The following is a 16,758-nucleotide window of genomic DNA, read 5'->3' as shown; positions in this document are numbered from 1 at the left end:
AATTACCAGCATCCACATTGAGGCATTGTTTGGCAGACGGCCAGTGATTTGGCATCCAGAATCAGACCCGATCACCCCCAGCCTTTGGGGTCAGCGGGATTATTATCTTTTTTTTAGTTTGTTGCCATGGCAGTCAAGTCCATTCTATCCAGGCGTTTTCAGTTGCGGTGAAGGATTAGATGGGGATGTCAGACATCTGTGTCAAATCCCTCTCCGGCTCATTTCAGTCATTTGTCATGTTCTTAAATGAGTGATGGCAGGCTGATACTTCCAAAAGAAGTCCATTTCTACTTCCGCACTCATATTAATGATTTCCCCCTCTCCTGCCTTCCTAATTTGCTGCCTGAGGTGCTCTGGCCTTTGAGGTAAATACCATTTGCTTTGTGGCTGAATGGTTGAATAATGGTATGAAGTATGGGCTAAATGAAAGTCTGAGGCCAGAAATGAGAGTAATCTGGCCCCTGTTGCCGAGCGGTGACATGGGCCGATGGGGATTAATGAGCAGGCAAGCGAATCAACACTTTCGCTGCGAAAAGCAGGACAACATGTTTGGCTTTGTGTTGTTCTCACCAGCTGTTGTTTTAGATTCTCCCCCTGCTTGGAAGAAGAATGTGGGCCATGTTCACAACAGTGACGAAAACAGAAGAAATGTAACATATTTGTAGTCTGATGACATAATGCAATTTTTGGTCCATGTTGAGTTTTTATGTACAGGGCATCCCCAAAAGGTACTGTAGACTGTTTTTTTATATTCCATTCCAGGTGTCATTTGGACAGACAAGTATTTGGCATCTTAGCCTTTGCAGTATTTGTAAGCACAGGGGTGGGTAGTAATGTGATACATTTAGTACTCTGTTACATTTAAAGCAACATTTTCCAAAAACTGTACGTGTCAGAGTACTGCACTGTACTTTTTACTTTTACTTGTGTATTTATGGGAAAAAAGGATTGGTTACTGCGTTACCAAAAGTGAAATGCTATTCGCTACTTTTATTTGTTCATTCTTACGTGTGCACGTAAATTTTTAGACTCATTCTTGGACTCTCACATGGGGCGCCAATCAAACGCGATCACTAGTGTCACATAGCCTTCGCAATCCAATAAAAATGATTCATTTGGGCGAGAAAAAATGGACATGCGACTGTGTTCATTTTGCAGACTCTAAAAGAACAACCACATTTGACGTCTTTGGTGGGGAAAGAGCAGAAATGGCACACAAAAAGCCCGATTGTCTTTTGGTGTGTACAAGGGCCTAAGCCAACACAACTGCAGAATCTCAGGAAGATCAAATCCAGCAGAAATCCTTGAGCATGTGAGATCCTCCGAAGTTGGTGGTTTTGTCTCCCCAGGTCAAGCACGAGGATGATTTTTTTTAACTGCAATGGAACCAGTAACACAGCCACTAACACCTATGACACATTTTTTGCAACAAAATGCCGTCAAACTGCAGTCGGGGACAGAAAAACCTCTTGCCATCTATGGCAGCACTGCTTCAATGTTAATAGGCAAGCCATGCACAATGGAATGATATGCTTACAAAAACTCTAATCCCCTAAAATCCACGTCTCCTTGAATGGTACTTGAAAGGAAATGGAAAAAAAATGAAGTTATTGTGCAGGGACTTTTGGGACATCCTGTGCAGTTAAATACACACAATTTGAATAAAATGTCTCTGACTAAGACAGCGGTTTCCACTAAGGTAGACCAAATAGGAAAAGTACTGAAGTGAATTCAATGGTATGAATCACAAAGACAATATTCAATCATAGGTCAATGCTGATGTTGATATCTCCCCTGCTACTGACTGGTGACCAGTCCAGGGTGTAGTCTGCCTTTCACCTGACGTTAGCTGGGATTGGCTCCATTGCTCCTGTGACCCTTGTGAGCATTACTGGCCTGGTAAATAGATGGATGGAAGATTCCATCATATCTCAGCTACTTATCCTCACAGGTGTCAAGGGAGTGCTCAAGCCCATCCTAGCTATTTTCGGGCAGGAGGCACATTACACCCTGAACTAGTAGCCTGCCAATCCCAGGGCAGTATTTTATACAGATATGATAATCATTATACACAATTTGAGACCCTTTCCACCCTTCAATGATACATTGAACAGTACACACCAATATTTATTGGACTTTGTCGTCATGTTTTTACTTTTTCCAGGGTCAGAAACTTAAACGAATGTTGCGACGTTATACAAATCAATGCCAAACCATTGGATCCCTAAGGTGTAATGAATGCGGCCTGTAGGTTGTAAAGCTCCCTGGATATATTGGGCTTGTTTTGTAGTATTAAATATTAAAGTCAAAAATACACATGAATTAATAAAGCCATCCAAAGGAGGAAAGGAAAACTCACAGCGGCCTGAGGTAAAACTACCACGGATGCACGAGGGATGTGATTTAGAGATAAATCAGGCGAATAACTTCACAGATCCAGAGGGTGTTGAGTGAGAGTGGCAGTGAACAGACACTGCAGAGGGCAGCACGGTTGTGACACGTTTAGCGCCTTGTTGATAATCACAGCAACGGTAGCAGGTCAGCCGATGTGGATGAAGCATGCACACCATCTGTGTGCGACATCTAATCGCTTGACAGCTTTCATCTGGCACTCCACGGGCAATTTCAAAGGATTCTTACATATCTATTACAGTGCCTTTTTTCAGGAAAAAATAACAATATTGAAAATATATTGCTATGTGTTCTTAATCATTTCTACTAATGTATTTTTTTTTAAATATGAAATACTGTTACATAAGCACTATACTGTGGTGCGTTGACTGACTCTGCTCCAGCCGATTGAATGGCACATGAACATGTATGCATACCCGCAGCACTGTGGAGAAATCACATGTCAAAGAGTCTACTGGAATGTTAATCACAGTTGGTGCTCTTATTTTGAATGACACCCCCGCTTGCCCCTCTAAAATGGCCCTGTCTGACTGCATATCATTTAGATGCTAAAAAGCGCCCCTGGATAATCACCATTAAAAATGTGTAAGGGCCGGTGTCACTAATTGTTTGGCTTTTTTACACATTTATAATTTCCTTCTGGTTAGAGTGTGCACATGATTGCATTCTGGTAAATTAAGAATCAGATACAGTTCTGGTCCTAAAGTGGTGGGGTAATATGAATTTTATGAAGATGGGCTTTCGGAACCCAGACTGTCATCAACCTCCGCTAACTCAGTCGAGTCAGAATTACAGTAATTATATGTATGAAAATCACTTCTACCCCATAAATGTAACGAAAACTCGGATAAAACATGGTGAATAGGGTCGTAATTGAGCGTGGCATCTCGTGCTGTGTGACGATGTATTCTTATGCCGCTGCATAAACTAGTTTATTACGTGTCATCTACTCTATAACCTTGAATTACAGGAATATGTATGTATATTACAACAAGAAAATGATAGCCTTAAGTTATTGGCACAAAATGACTTCTAATAAATATGTGTAGTAGTAATTGTACCCCCGCATGTAATTTTTTTTTTTTTGAATGAATTTACACTAAGAGAAAGCAAGAGAAACCTTCCTCAGTGTTGTTCCTCATACGTTCACATCATACACAGCCTGGACGAACGATTTCCCGTAATTAAACCCGACCCTACTCCTCCCGGTTTCGGTTGCCTTGGAGTCAAATTAAACGGTGATTATTTAATACGGAGATTACCCAGTCCATATGCGGGGCTTTCTCCGTCATGCGTTTAGTTATCCCAGGGCCCTCGTTAAATATCAAGACGTTAAAAATGTGTCTTTATTTTTGCTGCGACACTTACAACACTCCAAAGAAGGAGAAGCACCTGAAGCTTGTTTGTGGACGCTTTACCAAGCAGCACTGGGTCAAGGTAAAATACGTGTTTACAGCCTGTATGACATTGCTGATTAAAAGGAGCGCACACACTGAGTTTGGTGATAAGTGTTCATTTTAAGTGTGACGTTAAATTCAAGCCAAAGTTAGCATGTCCTTGTTCACGCGAATGACCTCACAGCTGTGGTCATTGTTTGCTATCATTATGACTAGCCCAATTTATGGCATAGGTACAGCTATATTTTAAACCACCACCCACACCCCATCCACCCCCAAACTTCCCTGCAATATACTCCTCCTTTGATTCATAACAGATGGTGTCCTGCTTGGAGAGATGTTCTTCCCGCTGATCAGGAGCAGCCCTGAGAGGTGATTTATGAGACGGGATTTCCGGTAAGAACAGATCTAATTGAGCATCAGAATTCTCCAGAGCAGTCCTTGGGGGGGAAGGAGAAGGTAATGAGGGAGAACATGACAAGTCAAAGAGACTTTGGTTGGATAGTAAATGAGCCTCGCAACAGCTTCAGAGTGAAAGCAATACAACAAAGATGTTTTTTTTTTTTAAGGAGACATGATCAAATGTGGCAGACCTTCAAGTTCACCTAAGTGACCTGGCAACATTTTTTTTTTCAACCCACTGTGGACTCCTCGTCCTACACGAGTCCAGGTGAGTACAACGATTTTACCTTCCCCCAACCGGGGCACCGGGACATTCTGTCTCATTAGGAGCTCGACACTTTCAATTACAACCACACACAGACACAAATAATAGAGCGGTATAGTCCATTATTTTCCCTCAATGGAACACTATGGTACCCAAAGGGATCATAAGTAGACTCCAAAGGGAAAGGTATGTACTCTTTCCAGTTATGGGATCGCTGTAGTAGTTCTGACTTTCTTTCAAATCGAGTAGAACCTTGGATTTTTGTGATTTAGTCACCAAATTGTAAATCAACAAAGCAATATTTCCCACAGGAAACATGAAACCCAAACCATTCATTCAAGAGTCCGGAAACTCAGGACCAAAAAAAAAAAATTACGAAAACAGTTTGAAATAAAAAGAAACGAATAGTGAAGTGGATAAATGAAAATTCCACTGAAGTATTCACATGAATTGAAGACTTTTAATGATATATGGATGTGCACAATGAGAAAGTAGCCATTTTATTTGTTGATTTCTGTCATGTTTTTTGTCTTCTTTATCATGAGAAAATTCCATTGTGTTTTATTAACAATCTTCTCGGTCTGCTCGTCAACACGCACATGCATACAGTGAAGAAAATTAGTATTTGAACACCCTGCTATATTGCAAGTTCTCCCACTTAGAAATCATGGAGGGGTCTGAAATTTTCATCGTAGGTGCATGTCCACTGTGAGAGAGATACTGTACATCCTGTACATGCCATGTCCAGCATGATGGGCACTAGACTTTTACTGGGTGCAAACATAACTCAATTATTGCAAAACGGCGCTTTTATGTTACTACCCCAGTGACGAGTCAGTGTAGCAATAAGGGTACCCAACCCGACTTTATTACAGATACTGCAGTGCAGAGGGGAGAACTGCCGAATACATCCAAGGCTGCTCACAGGATAGTTGGAGTAATAACTAACAATGAATGCCGGTGTCTGTCCGAGCACTCTGAGGATGTCGATCAGTTTGTCTCGGTGGCTGTGACTCAGTGCCGGCGCCGGCACGGCGAGCTGAAGGAGCATGTCGGACGCCAAACAAATAGATCAGCACGGTCAGTCCAGGACTGACGAAGTCAGCACTTGGAACTATACAGTGACACCTGTCAATGTTGACGTGTCTGTGCATGCAATTATGTGAGAAAATCATCACGTCTAATGTAAGCGTTATATTAACAAGTGTGCTTCCACTATTTTATTATTTGTCCCTGAAACTAATGACCATGAGCATTACTGACTTTGTGAAGGCAAACCCATACCCTCAACCACCCCAACACTAGTCTGGTGGCCATCCAGGCCACCAAACGTGAGGCGTCCGGGTGGACAGGTCAGGAGGACGACCCATGTGGCGATTCAGGTGGACGACCGCGGTGAGGAACCAAACGATGAAGCAGGAACCAGACCAACGCAGGCAACTGCTCCGGACGAGGGCCTCCCAAGCTGTGGTTGCGAGACGGCCAGGGATTGGTCGCCTCTGAGGCTTGGCCAGGATGCTGCTGTGGACTGGTCATCAACGAGGCCAGGTCATGAAGCGGCTGGGAGCCAACACGAGCGAAGAGGATGATGGAGAGAAGGACCAGAGCCATGACTGCCACGACCATCTGAAGTGTCTCCAGCTCTGGGGTGGCTCAACAGAACTCCCCAGCTCCTGTCGCCGTCGAGACAGGGGCGTGGCTTGGCCGCGGACTGGTCGCCGCTGGTCCTCCTTGACAGGAACGTGAGAAGGCGGCGGCATCGCCACCTCCTCCTGGACGGCAACGTGAGAAGGTGGCGGCAGTGGTATCACCACCTCCCCCTGGAAAGCAACATGAGAAGGCGGCGGCGGCATCCTCGCCACCTCCTCCTGAACGGGAACGTGACAAGGCGGCGGCACAACCACCGCCACCTCCTCCTGGACGGGAATGTGAGAAGGCGGTGTCGGCGTCCTCGCCACCTCCTCCCGGACGGGAATGTATGGGCGTGCTAGTCGCCGTCGGAGCAAGAAAGCGGGGGCGACCGCGGACCGGTCGCCGACGAAGCATGAGCATGGAGCGGCCGCGGACCGGTCGCCACCGGTACTCCTGGGCACGGACGAGAAGCAGCTGCGGAGACGTCGCCACCTCCTGGACAGCAACGTGAGGCGGCGGCAGACCGGTCTCCACTGCCACTTGAGCTCTACTCGGAACAGCCAAAACTGCGACATGGGAATGGCGAGGAGGTAGATCCGTTCCCACAGTGACGTGGGAATGGCGAGGAGGCGGATTCATTCCCACTGCAATGTGCGCTTGGCTTGGTAGCGGATCCGTTACCACTGCCGCATGAGCAGAAGTCAATAACGAGTCCGTCGAAACTGCAACATGGGCGTGTTGAGGTGGCGGATCCGTTCCCACTGCAACGTATGCTTGGCAGCGGAACAGTTGCCACTGCCGTGTGAGCAAAAGTCAGTAACGAGTCCGTCGAAACTGCAACATGGGCGTCTCGAGGTGGCGGATCCATTCCCACTGCAACCTGCGCTTGGCGAGGTGGCGGATTCGTTCCCACTGCAGCGTGAATCTGCTTCAGCAGCGAGTCAGTAGTAGTCGTGACATCAGCGTAGCTCGGCTGGTTCTTCAATCCTTGCTGAACCTGGGCCGTGAGAGCTGCCAATTCGGCGCTCTGTCGCTCTATCTCCGCCTGCATTTCGCGGCAGAACACCTCGTGATTTGGCGGCCCCTCCTCCCTCTGGGCTGGAAGCTTCACTACCAATTTCACCGTTGCCAGCGAGGAGTGGGAGGACGGGGACGATGTCTTTGTTGGCGCGCAGCGGGAGGCACAATTGAGCGCCCGGCCTGGGCGTCTCCTCTGGCCGCCACGCGGAAGTCCCGGGTAGATGGCCAAGCGGGTTCCCACAAACGGGTTGGTGTACTCGGACCTACCGGCCGAAGACGCTCAGGTGCTGGAAACACAGGGAGGTGAAGCGAACTGACTGGGATGAAAGATCGGGCGAAGAGATTCATAATTGAAATAATCGGAGTCGTACTCAGGCAGCCGGTCATACAAATCAAGGTCCTCCTCATAGTCCGAAAAGTCAGAGTCCAGAAGAATATGCGGTGCTGGACGGGTCGTGGTCGGGACGTATTCGTAGCTCGCCGGCAGAGCGTGTGACACGGACGCGGAGGACGTCATGGAGCCTACCCGAATCGGACAGGCTTGGTCCTCCGGCAGTCGGTCTACCTTGCGTTGGTCCCTGCGACGCCGGGTCTTTCCTGCTGGGTCCTGTTTTGGCCAGATCGTTCTGTCACGACCCATCGGAACGAAGGTAAGACCCAAATGCAGGATTCGGGAGATGCAACGTAGTTCAGGGAAAAACGTTTATTATTAGAAGATCGGGGATTGGGCAGGCAGTCAGGTGCAGCAGCGGTAGTTGGGACGTCGGGCGTAGAGAGCAGGTCAGCGGGCAGGCAGGAGTCGGTACACGGGAGAACGAGCAAAGCAGGCAGGAGTATCAAGGGAGTCGGGCTTACGGCGTCAGTTGGAGAACAGGCGAAGGTTAGTACACACGGGTTGACGATCAGGGATACGAGAGTGCTGGAACGGGACATGAACCTCAACGATCTGGCCAAGAACCAGTCGTCACCGGGTCCTATATATACAGAGGATAATCAGCCCGCATGAGGCGCAGGTGTGTGCCTCCGAATTAGCGCAACTGCGCGGGCACCCGCACAGCCCGTGCTCGAGCTGCAGGATCATGACACTACGGACAATTTAGTCTTCAGTTAACCTACCATGCATGTTTTTGGGATGTGGGGTGACACCAATGAGCCCCAAGAAAATCCAGGCAGGCACATGGAGATCATGCAAACTCCACATAGGCGGGACCGAGATTTGAACCGCGGTCTTCGGAACTGTGAGGCTGAAATGTCAACACATCATCCACCATGCTTACTCGTTCTTGGAGCTGACAACATAAAACAGTTATCTTAAATAAGGACACAGATGGAGAATATTTATTATCCTTATCCTTACAAGGGCCGTGAGAGTGCTGCAGCCTATCCCAGCTGTGAACGGGCAGGAGGCGGGGTACACCCAGAACTGGTTGCCAGCCAATCACGTGCACTCTCAATCACACCTAGGGGCAATTTAGAGTGTCCAGTTAATGTTGCATTTTTTTGGGATGCGGGAGGAACCCGGAGTGCCCGGAGAAAACCCACACAGGCACGGTGAGAACATGCAAACTCCACACATGCGAGGCTGGGATTGAACCCGGGTCCTCAGAATTGTGAGGCCAACGCTTTCCGGCAGATTCACCGTGCCGCCTCAATCAAATAATCCATCAAAATTTCAACAGCAGTTGACTTGACCTCCCTCTATCAATGTCGTGTCATCCGGAAAGTTTGGGGGGGGGGGGGGGGGGGGAGTAAAAAGCCCATTTGGACTAAGTCAAGACTGGGAATTGACGAAGTCGGTTTTTAAATGTAGTCAGTGAAAGTAAACACTACAGAGCACAGACGCCTGAAAAATCTTTTAAAATATATTAACAAAGTATTTGTACATAGTTTCTTTTTGCCACCAGTACTGACATATAATGTGAAAAAAAAATGCCAAGGCAGGCAACAGTAGATGTGTACGGCACTCGATCCACAGTTATTCATGTGTAAGAACGCAACCCTTGCACTGCCAATAACATAAATCCCGTGCAAGGTCGGGAGCTGTGTGCCGGGAGCCGGAAGACTCCGTGTAAATATTGCTGAGGAGAGTTTGACGCCAATTAAAGTGCTCCTCTTCCCGCCGTAGCGCCCTGGCAGGAAGGGGGGCTCATGGAGGATTCGGCTCCCACTCGTCTGCCAGGGTTGATGGTGATGACATTCGTCACTATTTTTTTGTCATTGCTTTCCCTGGGTTCATTTGTGAGTTCTTCCACTGGTGCTCCCACACAGTGGACTTGGCAGAATCAGGCCGAAGGGAAAAAAATAAAAATAAGATCCTCAATGTACTGAGGCTGTAAATTACCTTCCAGTGTACTGTGTTCCCGGTATACATTGTACGTCACATGTACACAAAACCTATTGATGATCCACATTTGATTTGTTTGAACTTTTTTTCCATCCCAAATAATGGAAATGTTCCGGGGTCATACCTTCCCAATCATGAAACATGTATCCGTTGACAGATATTTTTACCCAAATCCTGATTGTACGATCATCCCAGATTAAAAACCCTGTAAAGTGAAATCAGGATTTTTTTCCTAAATACATCACCAATATGTCGCCCCTCCTCCACAATTTAAGAATCTAGCCTCATTTGTTTAGTCACTGGTTAGGCGGCCCACTTGAAAATTAGTTTAGATAGAGAGCTATTCCATCAGATGGGAAGTGCATTTTCTCTTCAAATAGTGCACTATTAAGTTCTTTTTGAGACATTTACTTTAGTCGCAACCAAAATGGGCTACAAAATCCTATGCCAGACGATCACACAACAATATTACTGAAAGTATAGAAGCAGCGTGTTTTGTTCACCACGACGCTGATACTGCATACTCGCAGGGATTGTCTCGGCAATAGGTGGGTCCAAATATTCTGCCACTTACTGGAAGAAGATATAATTGAATTATTCTGCCTGTCACGGTATATCTCTGGCATAGATAGATGAATAAAGATACATTATCCATTCATTTTCTGAGCCGCTCATCCTCACGAGGGTCGTGGGACTGCTGGAGCCAATCCCTGCTGTCATCAGGCAGCCAATCGCAGGGCGCATAGAGAAGAACAGCCGCACTCACAATCACACCTAAGGGCAATATTAGAGTCTCCAATTAATGTTGCGTGTTTTGGGATGTGGGAGGAAACTGGAGTGCCCGGAGAAAACCCACGCAGGCACGGGGAGAACACGCAAACTCCACACAGGAGAGGCCGGGCTCGAACCCGGGTCCTCAGAACTGTGAGGTGAACACTTTACAGGTGCTCCACTGTGCCGCCCTAAAGATACATTATTGGTACTAAATGAAAACCATACGCACTGGAAAGGAAAGGAATGAAGATTAGCTGAAGTAAAACAGAATATATGTGTGTGAATGAGAGGGGTGGAGGAGGAAGAGTGAAGCTCCGGGGAGAGGATATAGCGAGGGTGGACGACTTCAAATACTTGGGGTCATCAATACAGAGCAATGGAGAGTGTGGTCAGGAAGTGAAGATACAGGTCCAAGCAGGGTGGAATAGTTGGCGGAAGGCGTTTGGTGTTCTATGTGGCACAAGAGTCTCCACTCGGTTGAAGGGCAAAGTTTATAAACCAGTGGTGAGGCCGGCCATGATGTACGGATTAAAGACGGTGGCACTGAAGAAACAACAGGAAGCAGAACTGGAGGTAGCAGAAATGAAGATGTTGAGGTTCTCGCTTGGTGTGAACAGGGTGGATAGGGTTAGAAAAGAGCTCGTTAGAGGGACAGCCAAAGTCGGATGTTTTGGAAACAGCAGACTTAGATGGTTTGGACATGTTCAGAGGCGAGAGAGTGAGTATGTTAGTAGAAGGGTGCTGAGGATGGGGCTGCCAGGCAAAAGAGCGAGAGGAAAACCAAAGAAAAGGTTGATGGATGTTGTGAGGGAGGACATGAGGACAGTGGGTGTGAGAGAGGAGGATGCACGAGAAAGAGATGACACACTGTGCCGACCTCAAATGGGACAAGTCGAAAGAAAACTGTCACCCTAGCAAGTCTGACTATCATGACGATATAATGTGCAAATGGCCAAGTTGTGAGTTTGAGGGGGAAGGCCAGAGGATTTTTGTCACAAGTCAGCCACATTCTGGTTCACGTCCATTGTGCCCGTTCCAACTTTGATATGTCAGTCTTCTAAATTTAGATGGGAATGTAAGGGGGAGGGGCGGGCGACATGGGATATTTATGGAGCCCATGCAGCAAGCGCTTCATTTTGGAGCTTGGATGTTTTTCTACATGAAAGTAATAATTTGAATATTCTTTATTTTTTTTCCTGAAATGATCCGGCACCTTGATGTGCAAGTCCAGACAATAGTACCAATTCTCACCATCACAAAGACGCAAAGATTGTCTTTCTTAATGCAGTTTAATCCCTTTATTCACTGTAAAACAAACACGTTCCCGTTTGCATGGCTTTCCATCATTGTTCTTCTGAGTGTTTGAACAACCATCTTGTCTGGCCGCCCATTTCTGATAAGCAGACTAATTCTTACATTTTTGATTGCCCACAGTCTTTCCAGTAATTTCTTACGACAAAAGCTGTAATCATGCTGTCAGAAATGGCTTTTACTATAGAAGAAAGACGCTGTGGGAAGTGCAAAGTCGGCCGGCCGCCCCGCGGGATAATTGCAGCGGGCTTTCAGCGCCGGGGAGGTTTTTGATTGAAGATTTAAATGTAACTTTGCATCCAAGAAGAGGATGTTGGGTATCGACCTGCTGCTTGAGAGGCTGGCTACAGGACGGGCGCCGGATCTGAGCCCATTGATCCATAGACGCAGCGGAGGTGCGACGACCACATTCAGGTTCTTGTGAGGAATAGCCCTCCAAGGTCAGCTGGGCCCAGCTAGGTCACACCATGACGAATAGGCACAGTCTAAGTCATGGATTTTTTTTTAAATACCCAATTAGAATTTCACTCTCCCGCAGATTTTTAATGCACGAAACACATTTGCAATTCTTTGGGGATTTTTCCTTTTTTTTTTTTCATTTTATGATGGCTGGGGCCAGGTGCTCTAGAATGCTAGCTCCTTTCCTGACTTTTTCAGGTGGGGTGCAGGGTCTGTGTCTGGGGTGCTGTGAGATGGCATTTGTGTGGGCTTTGTCCTGGTGTCCTGCTGGGGTGGGGTTTTGCCTCAGTGTTGAGTTTTAGCTTCTTTTCTTTCTTTTAAACATTTCTGTCCTCTCCGTTTGCATTGGTTTGGGGACTGGAATGGCCGCAGGGAACCGCTGTTGCGGGGGTGTGGCAATCTGTTTGCCGTGGGGGTCTGGTGCCTTTGCCCCTCCCCTTGGGACTTGTCGGGACGCTTTATTTGAGCTCAGGACCTTCCTGGGTCCTCGGTGGTGGGGTGGAGTCCACCTAGTTGGGTCCCCTGCTGGATGTGCTTGCTGACCTCCCCTTTGTGGCTGGGCTGGGTTCCTCGATGTGCCGGCTCAGCAACTCCGTACACCAGTTTACTAACTTCTTCTTCTTCTTCTTTTCCTTTCGGCTTGTCCCGTTAGGGGTCGCCACAGCGTGTCATCTTTTGCCATCTTAGCCTATCTCCTGCATCTTCCTCTCTAACCCCAACTGCCCTCATGTCTTCCCTCACCACATCCATAAACCTTCTCTTTGGTCTTCCTCTCGCTCTTTTGCCTGGGAGCGCCATCCTCAGCATCCTTCTACCAATATACTCACTCTCTCGCCTCTGAACATGTCCAAACCATCGAAGTCTGCTCTCTCGAATCTTGTCTCCAAAACATCCAGCTTTGGCCGTCCCTCGAATGAGCTCATTTCTAATCCTATCCAACCTGGTCACTCCGAGCGAGAACCTCAACATCTTCATTTCTGCCACCTCCAGTTCAGCTTCCTGTTGTTTCTTCAGTGCCACCGTCTCTAATCCGTACATCATGGCCGGCCTCACCACTGTTTTGTAAACTTTGCCCTTCATCCTAGCAGACACTCTTCTGTCACATAACACACCAGACACCTTTCGCCAGCTGTTCCAACCTGCTTGGACCCGTTTCTTCACTTCCTGACCACACTCTCCATTGCTCTGTATTGTTGACCCCAAGTATTTGAAGTCGTCCACCCTCGCTATCTCTTCTCCCTGTAGCCTCACTCTTCCCCCTCTACTTTTCTCATTCACGCACATATATTCTGTTTTACTTCGGCTAATCTTCATTCCTCTCCTTTCCAGTGCATGTCTCCATCTTTCCAATTGTTCCTCTGCGTGCTCCCTGCTTTCACTGCATATGACAATATCATCTGCGAACATCATGGTCCAAGGGGATTCCAGTCTAACCTCCTCTGTTAGCCTATCCATTACCACTGCAAACAGGAAGGGGGCTCAGAGCTGATCCCTGATGCAGTCCCACCTCCACCTTAAATTCCTCTGTCACACCTAAGGCACACCTCACCATTGTTCTGCTGCCATCATACATGTCCTGTACTATTTTAACAACTTCTCTGCCACACCAGACTTACGCATGCAGTACCACAGTTCCTCTCTTGGTACTCTGTCATAGGCTTTCTCTAGATCCACAAAGACACAATGTAGCTCCTTCTGACCTTCTCTGTACTTTTCCACGAGCATCCTCAAGGCAAATAATGCATCTGTGGTACTCTTTCTAGGCATGAAACCATACTGTTGCTCGCAGATACTTACTTCTGTCCTGAGTCTAGCCTCCACTACTCTTTCCCATAACTTCATTGTGCGGCTCATCAACTTTATTCCTCTATAGTTCCCACACCTCTGAACATCCCCTTTGTTCTTAAAAATGGGAACTAGAACACTTTTCCTCCATTCTTCAGGCATCTTTTCGCCCGCTAGTATTCTGTTGAATAAGTTGGTCAAAAACTCCACAGCCATCTCTCCAAATTGCTTCCATACCTCTACCGGTATGTCATCAGGACCAACTGCCTTTCCATTTTTCATCCTTTGTAGTGCCTTTCTGACTTCCCCCTTAGTAATCATTTCCACTTCCTGGTCCTTCACTCTTGCCTCTTCAACTCTTCCTTCTCTCTCATTTTCTTCATTCATCAACTTCTCAAAGTATTCTTTCCATCTATTTATTACACTACCGGCACCAGTCAACACATTTCCATCTCTATCCTTAATCACCCTTACCTGCTGCACATCCTTCCCATCTCTATCCCTCTGTCTGGCCAACCTGTAGAGATCCTTTTCTCCTTCTTTCGTGTCCAACCTGGTGTACATGTCTTCATATGCCTCTTGTTTAGCCTTTGCCACCTCTACCTTTGCCCTACGTCGCATCTCGATGTACTCCTTTCGCCTCTCCTCAGTCCTCTCAGTATCCCACTTCTTCTTCGCTAATCTCTTTCCTTGTATGACTCCCTGTATTTTGGGGTTCCACCACCAAGTCTCCTTCTCCACTTTCCTACCAGATGACACACCAAGTACTCTCCTGCCTGTCTCTCTGATCACCTTGGCTGTCGTCGTCCAGTCTTCCGGGAGCTTCGGTTGTCCATCGAGAGCCTGTCTCACCTCTTTCCGGAAGGCCGCACGACATTCTTCCTTTCTCAGCTTCCACCACATGGTTCTCTGCTCTACCTTTGTCTTCTTAATCTTCCTACCCACCACCAGAATCATCCTACATACTACCATCCTATGCTGTCGAGCTACACTCTCCCCTACCACTACTTTACAGTCAGTAACCTCCTTCAGATTACATCGTCTGCACAAAATATAATCTACCTGCGTGGTTCTACCTCCGCTCTTGTAGGTCACTATATGTTCCTCCCTCTTCTGGAAATAAGTGTTCACTACAGCCATCTCCATCCTTTTTGCAAAGTCCACCACCATCTGCCCTTCAAAGTTCCTTTCCTGGATGCCGTACTTACCCATCACTTCTTCATCGCCCCTGTTTCCTTTACCAATATGTCCATTACAATCTGCACCAATCACAACTCTCTCGCTGTCTGGGATGCTCAGAACTACTTCATCTAGTTCCTTCCAGAATTTCTCTTTCAACTCTAGGTCACATCCTACCTGTGGTGCATAGCCGCTAACCACATTATACATAACACCCTCAATTTCAAATTTTAGTCTCATCACTCGATCTGATACTCTTTTCACCTCCAAGACATTCTTAGCCAGCTCTTCCTTTAAAATAACCCCTACTCCATTTCTCTTCCCATCTACTCCGTGGTAGAATAATTTAAACCCTGCTCCCAAACTTCTAGCCTTACTACCTTTCCACCTGCTCTCTTGGATGCACAGAATATCAACCTTTCTCCTAATCATCATGTCAACCAACTCCTGTGCTTTTCCTGTCATAGTCCCAACATTCAAAGTCCCTACACTCAGTTGTAGGCTCTGTGCATTCCTCTTTTTCTTCTGACGCTGGATCCGGTTTTTCTCCTCTTCTTTGTCTTCGACCCACAGTAGCTGAATTTCCACCGACGCCCTGTAGGTTAGCAGTGCCGGGGGCGGGCGTTGTTAACCCGGGCCACGACCGATCCGGTATGGGATTCTTTAGATGAACGCTCATATTTGTTTGGCACAGTTTTTACGCCGGATGCCCTTCCTGACGCAACCCTCTGCATTTATCCGGGCTTGGGACCGGCCTACAGATTGCACTGGTTTGTGCCCCCATAGGGCTGCATTACACCAGTTTACTAACATGTATGCAATTATGGTGTTCATTCACAATTATATCCAATAGAAACGCTATAGACTTTAATTGCTTGTTCTCCAATATTCTTTCCTTTTTTGTTTTAAGTGAATGGATTTCAACTAGGGTACTAAACGACTTATCTTCTGTTGTATTTAGTTAACATTGAATCTGCAATTTTTGCATTTCTCTGGATGTTTTGGTCAAAATGTTCAGTTTTAAACAGAAGGGTTGTGGCAACACAATTGTCGTTCCCTAATTCTGTATATTGTCACGTTGCCGCCTAATGCAACCTTTCCAGCATTTTTCTTGGTCATTGAGGACGCGCGCTGTCCCAGGAGAGAAGCACTGCTTCATCTATCGTCACACAGGCTGTTTTCAGGCTTCCCAGCACGCATTCTGATCCCCAGGCCACACATTATGTGGATGCCATGTGGAAAAAGCAACTGAAGAAGACGTCACTAAAAATAGTTCTCGCAATGCGATAGTTACAAAGTGTGCGGACATTTGCTTAGGTACACATAAGCTACTGAAAATTACTCATTATTAAAGACGTATGACAAGTTCTGTCTAAATTGACACTGTGAGAGGTATTAATCTAACAATACAGTATGTTTACTATAGTAGAGGTATAGAACTGAACATCAGCTGGAGAGGTGTTTTTCACATTTTGGCATCTTTTAGGAGCAAATTTTGAAAACTAGTATAAACTATGGCTCCATATCTGTTTTACATCAATCATACCTGATCTTTTTTTTTTGTAAAGGAATAATCCTGACTTCTATATTCAAACCCAATAAAGTGTTCATAGTCCATATTATATTATCTATGGCAATATGATATTTTCCAGGGGTGACATTATGTCTGAATTTCATTGCTACAATAATCAAGCCCGAGCCGGTTTGAGCAATATCTTCTCTTTTAGTTTTTCTTCCTTCCATCCTTTAATATTTTGTTTTGCACAGTCATGACCTTT

The 16,758-nt window shown here is 46.5% G+C and overlaps 1 long non-coding RNA gene across 4 annotated transcripts in view; it reads left to right on the top strand.

Moving 5' to 3' along the window:
- The window catches only part of LOC133508256 (uncharacterized), a 44,016-nt gene that overhangs the window by 16,205 nt on the left and 11,053 nt on the right, over positions 1-16,758 (top strand). For all 4 annotated transcript variants that reach the window (XR_009797012.1, XR_009797010.1, XR_009797009.1 and 1 more), the window contains 2 exons: positions 4,127-4,205; positions 4,379-4,479. This is a non-coding gene — a long non-coding RNA (uncharacterized LOC133508256). The remainder of the gene's footprint in view (positions 1-4,126; positions 4,206-4,378; positions 4,480-16,758) is intronic.

Source organism: Syngnathoides biaculeatus, chromosome 11 (assembly GCF_019802595.1).
Source record: "Syngnathoides biaculeatus isolate LvHL_M chromosome 11, ASM1980259v1, whole genome shotgun sequence".
NCBI classification, from domain to species: domain Eukaryota; kingdom Metazoa; phylum Chordata; class Actinopteri; order Syngnathiformes; family Syngnathidae; genus Syngnathoides; species Syngnathoides biaculeatus.
Note: the sequence above shows the minus strand (reverse complement) of the source record. Positions and strands in the feature narration are given on the sequence as shown.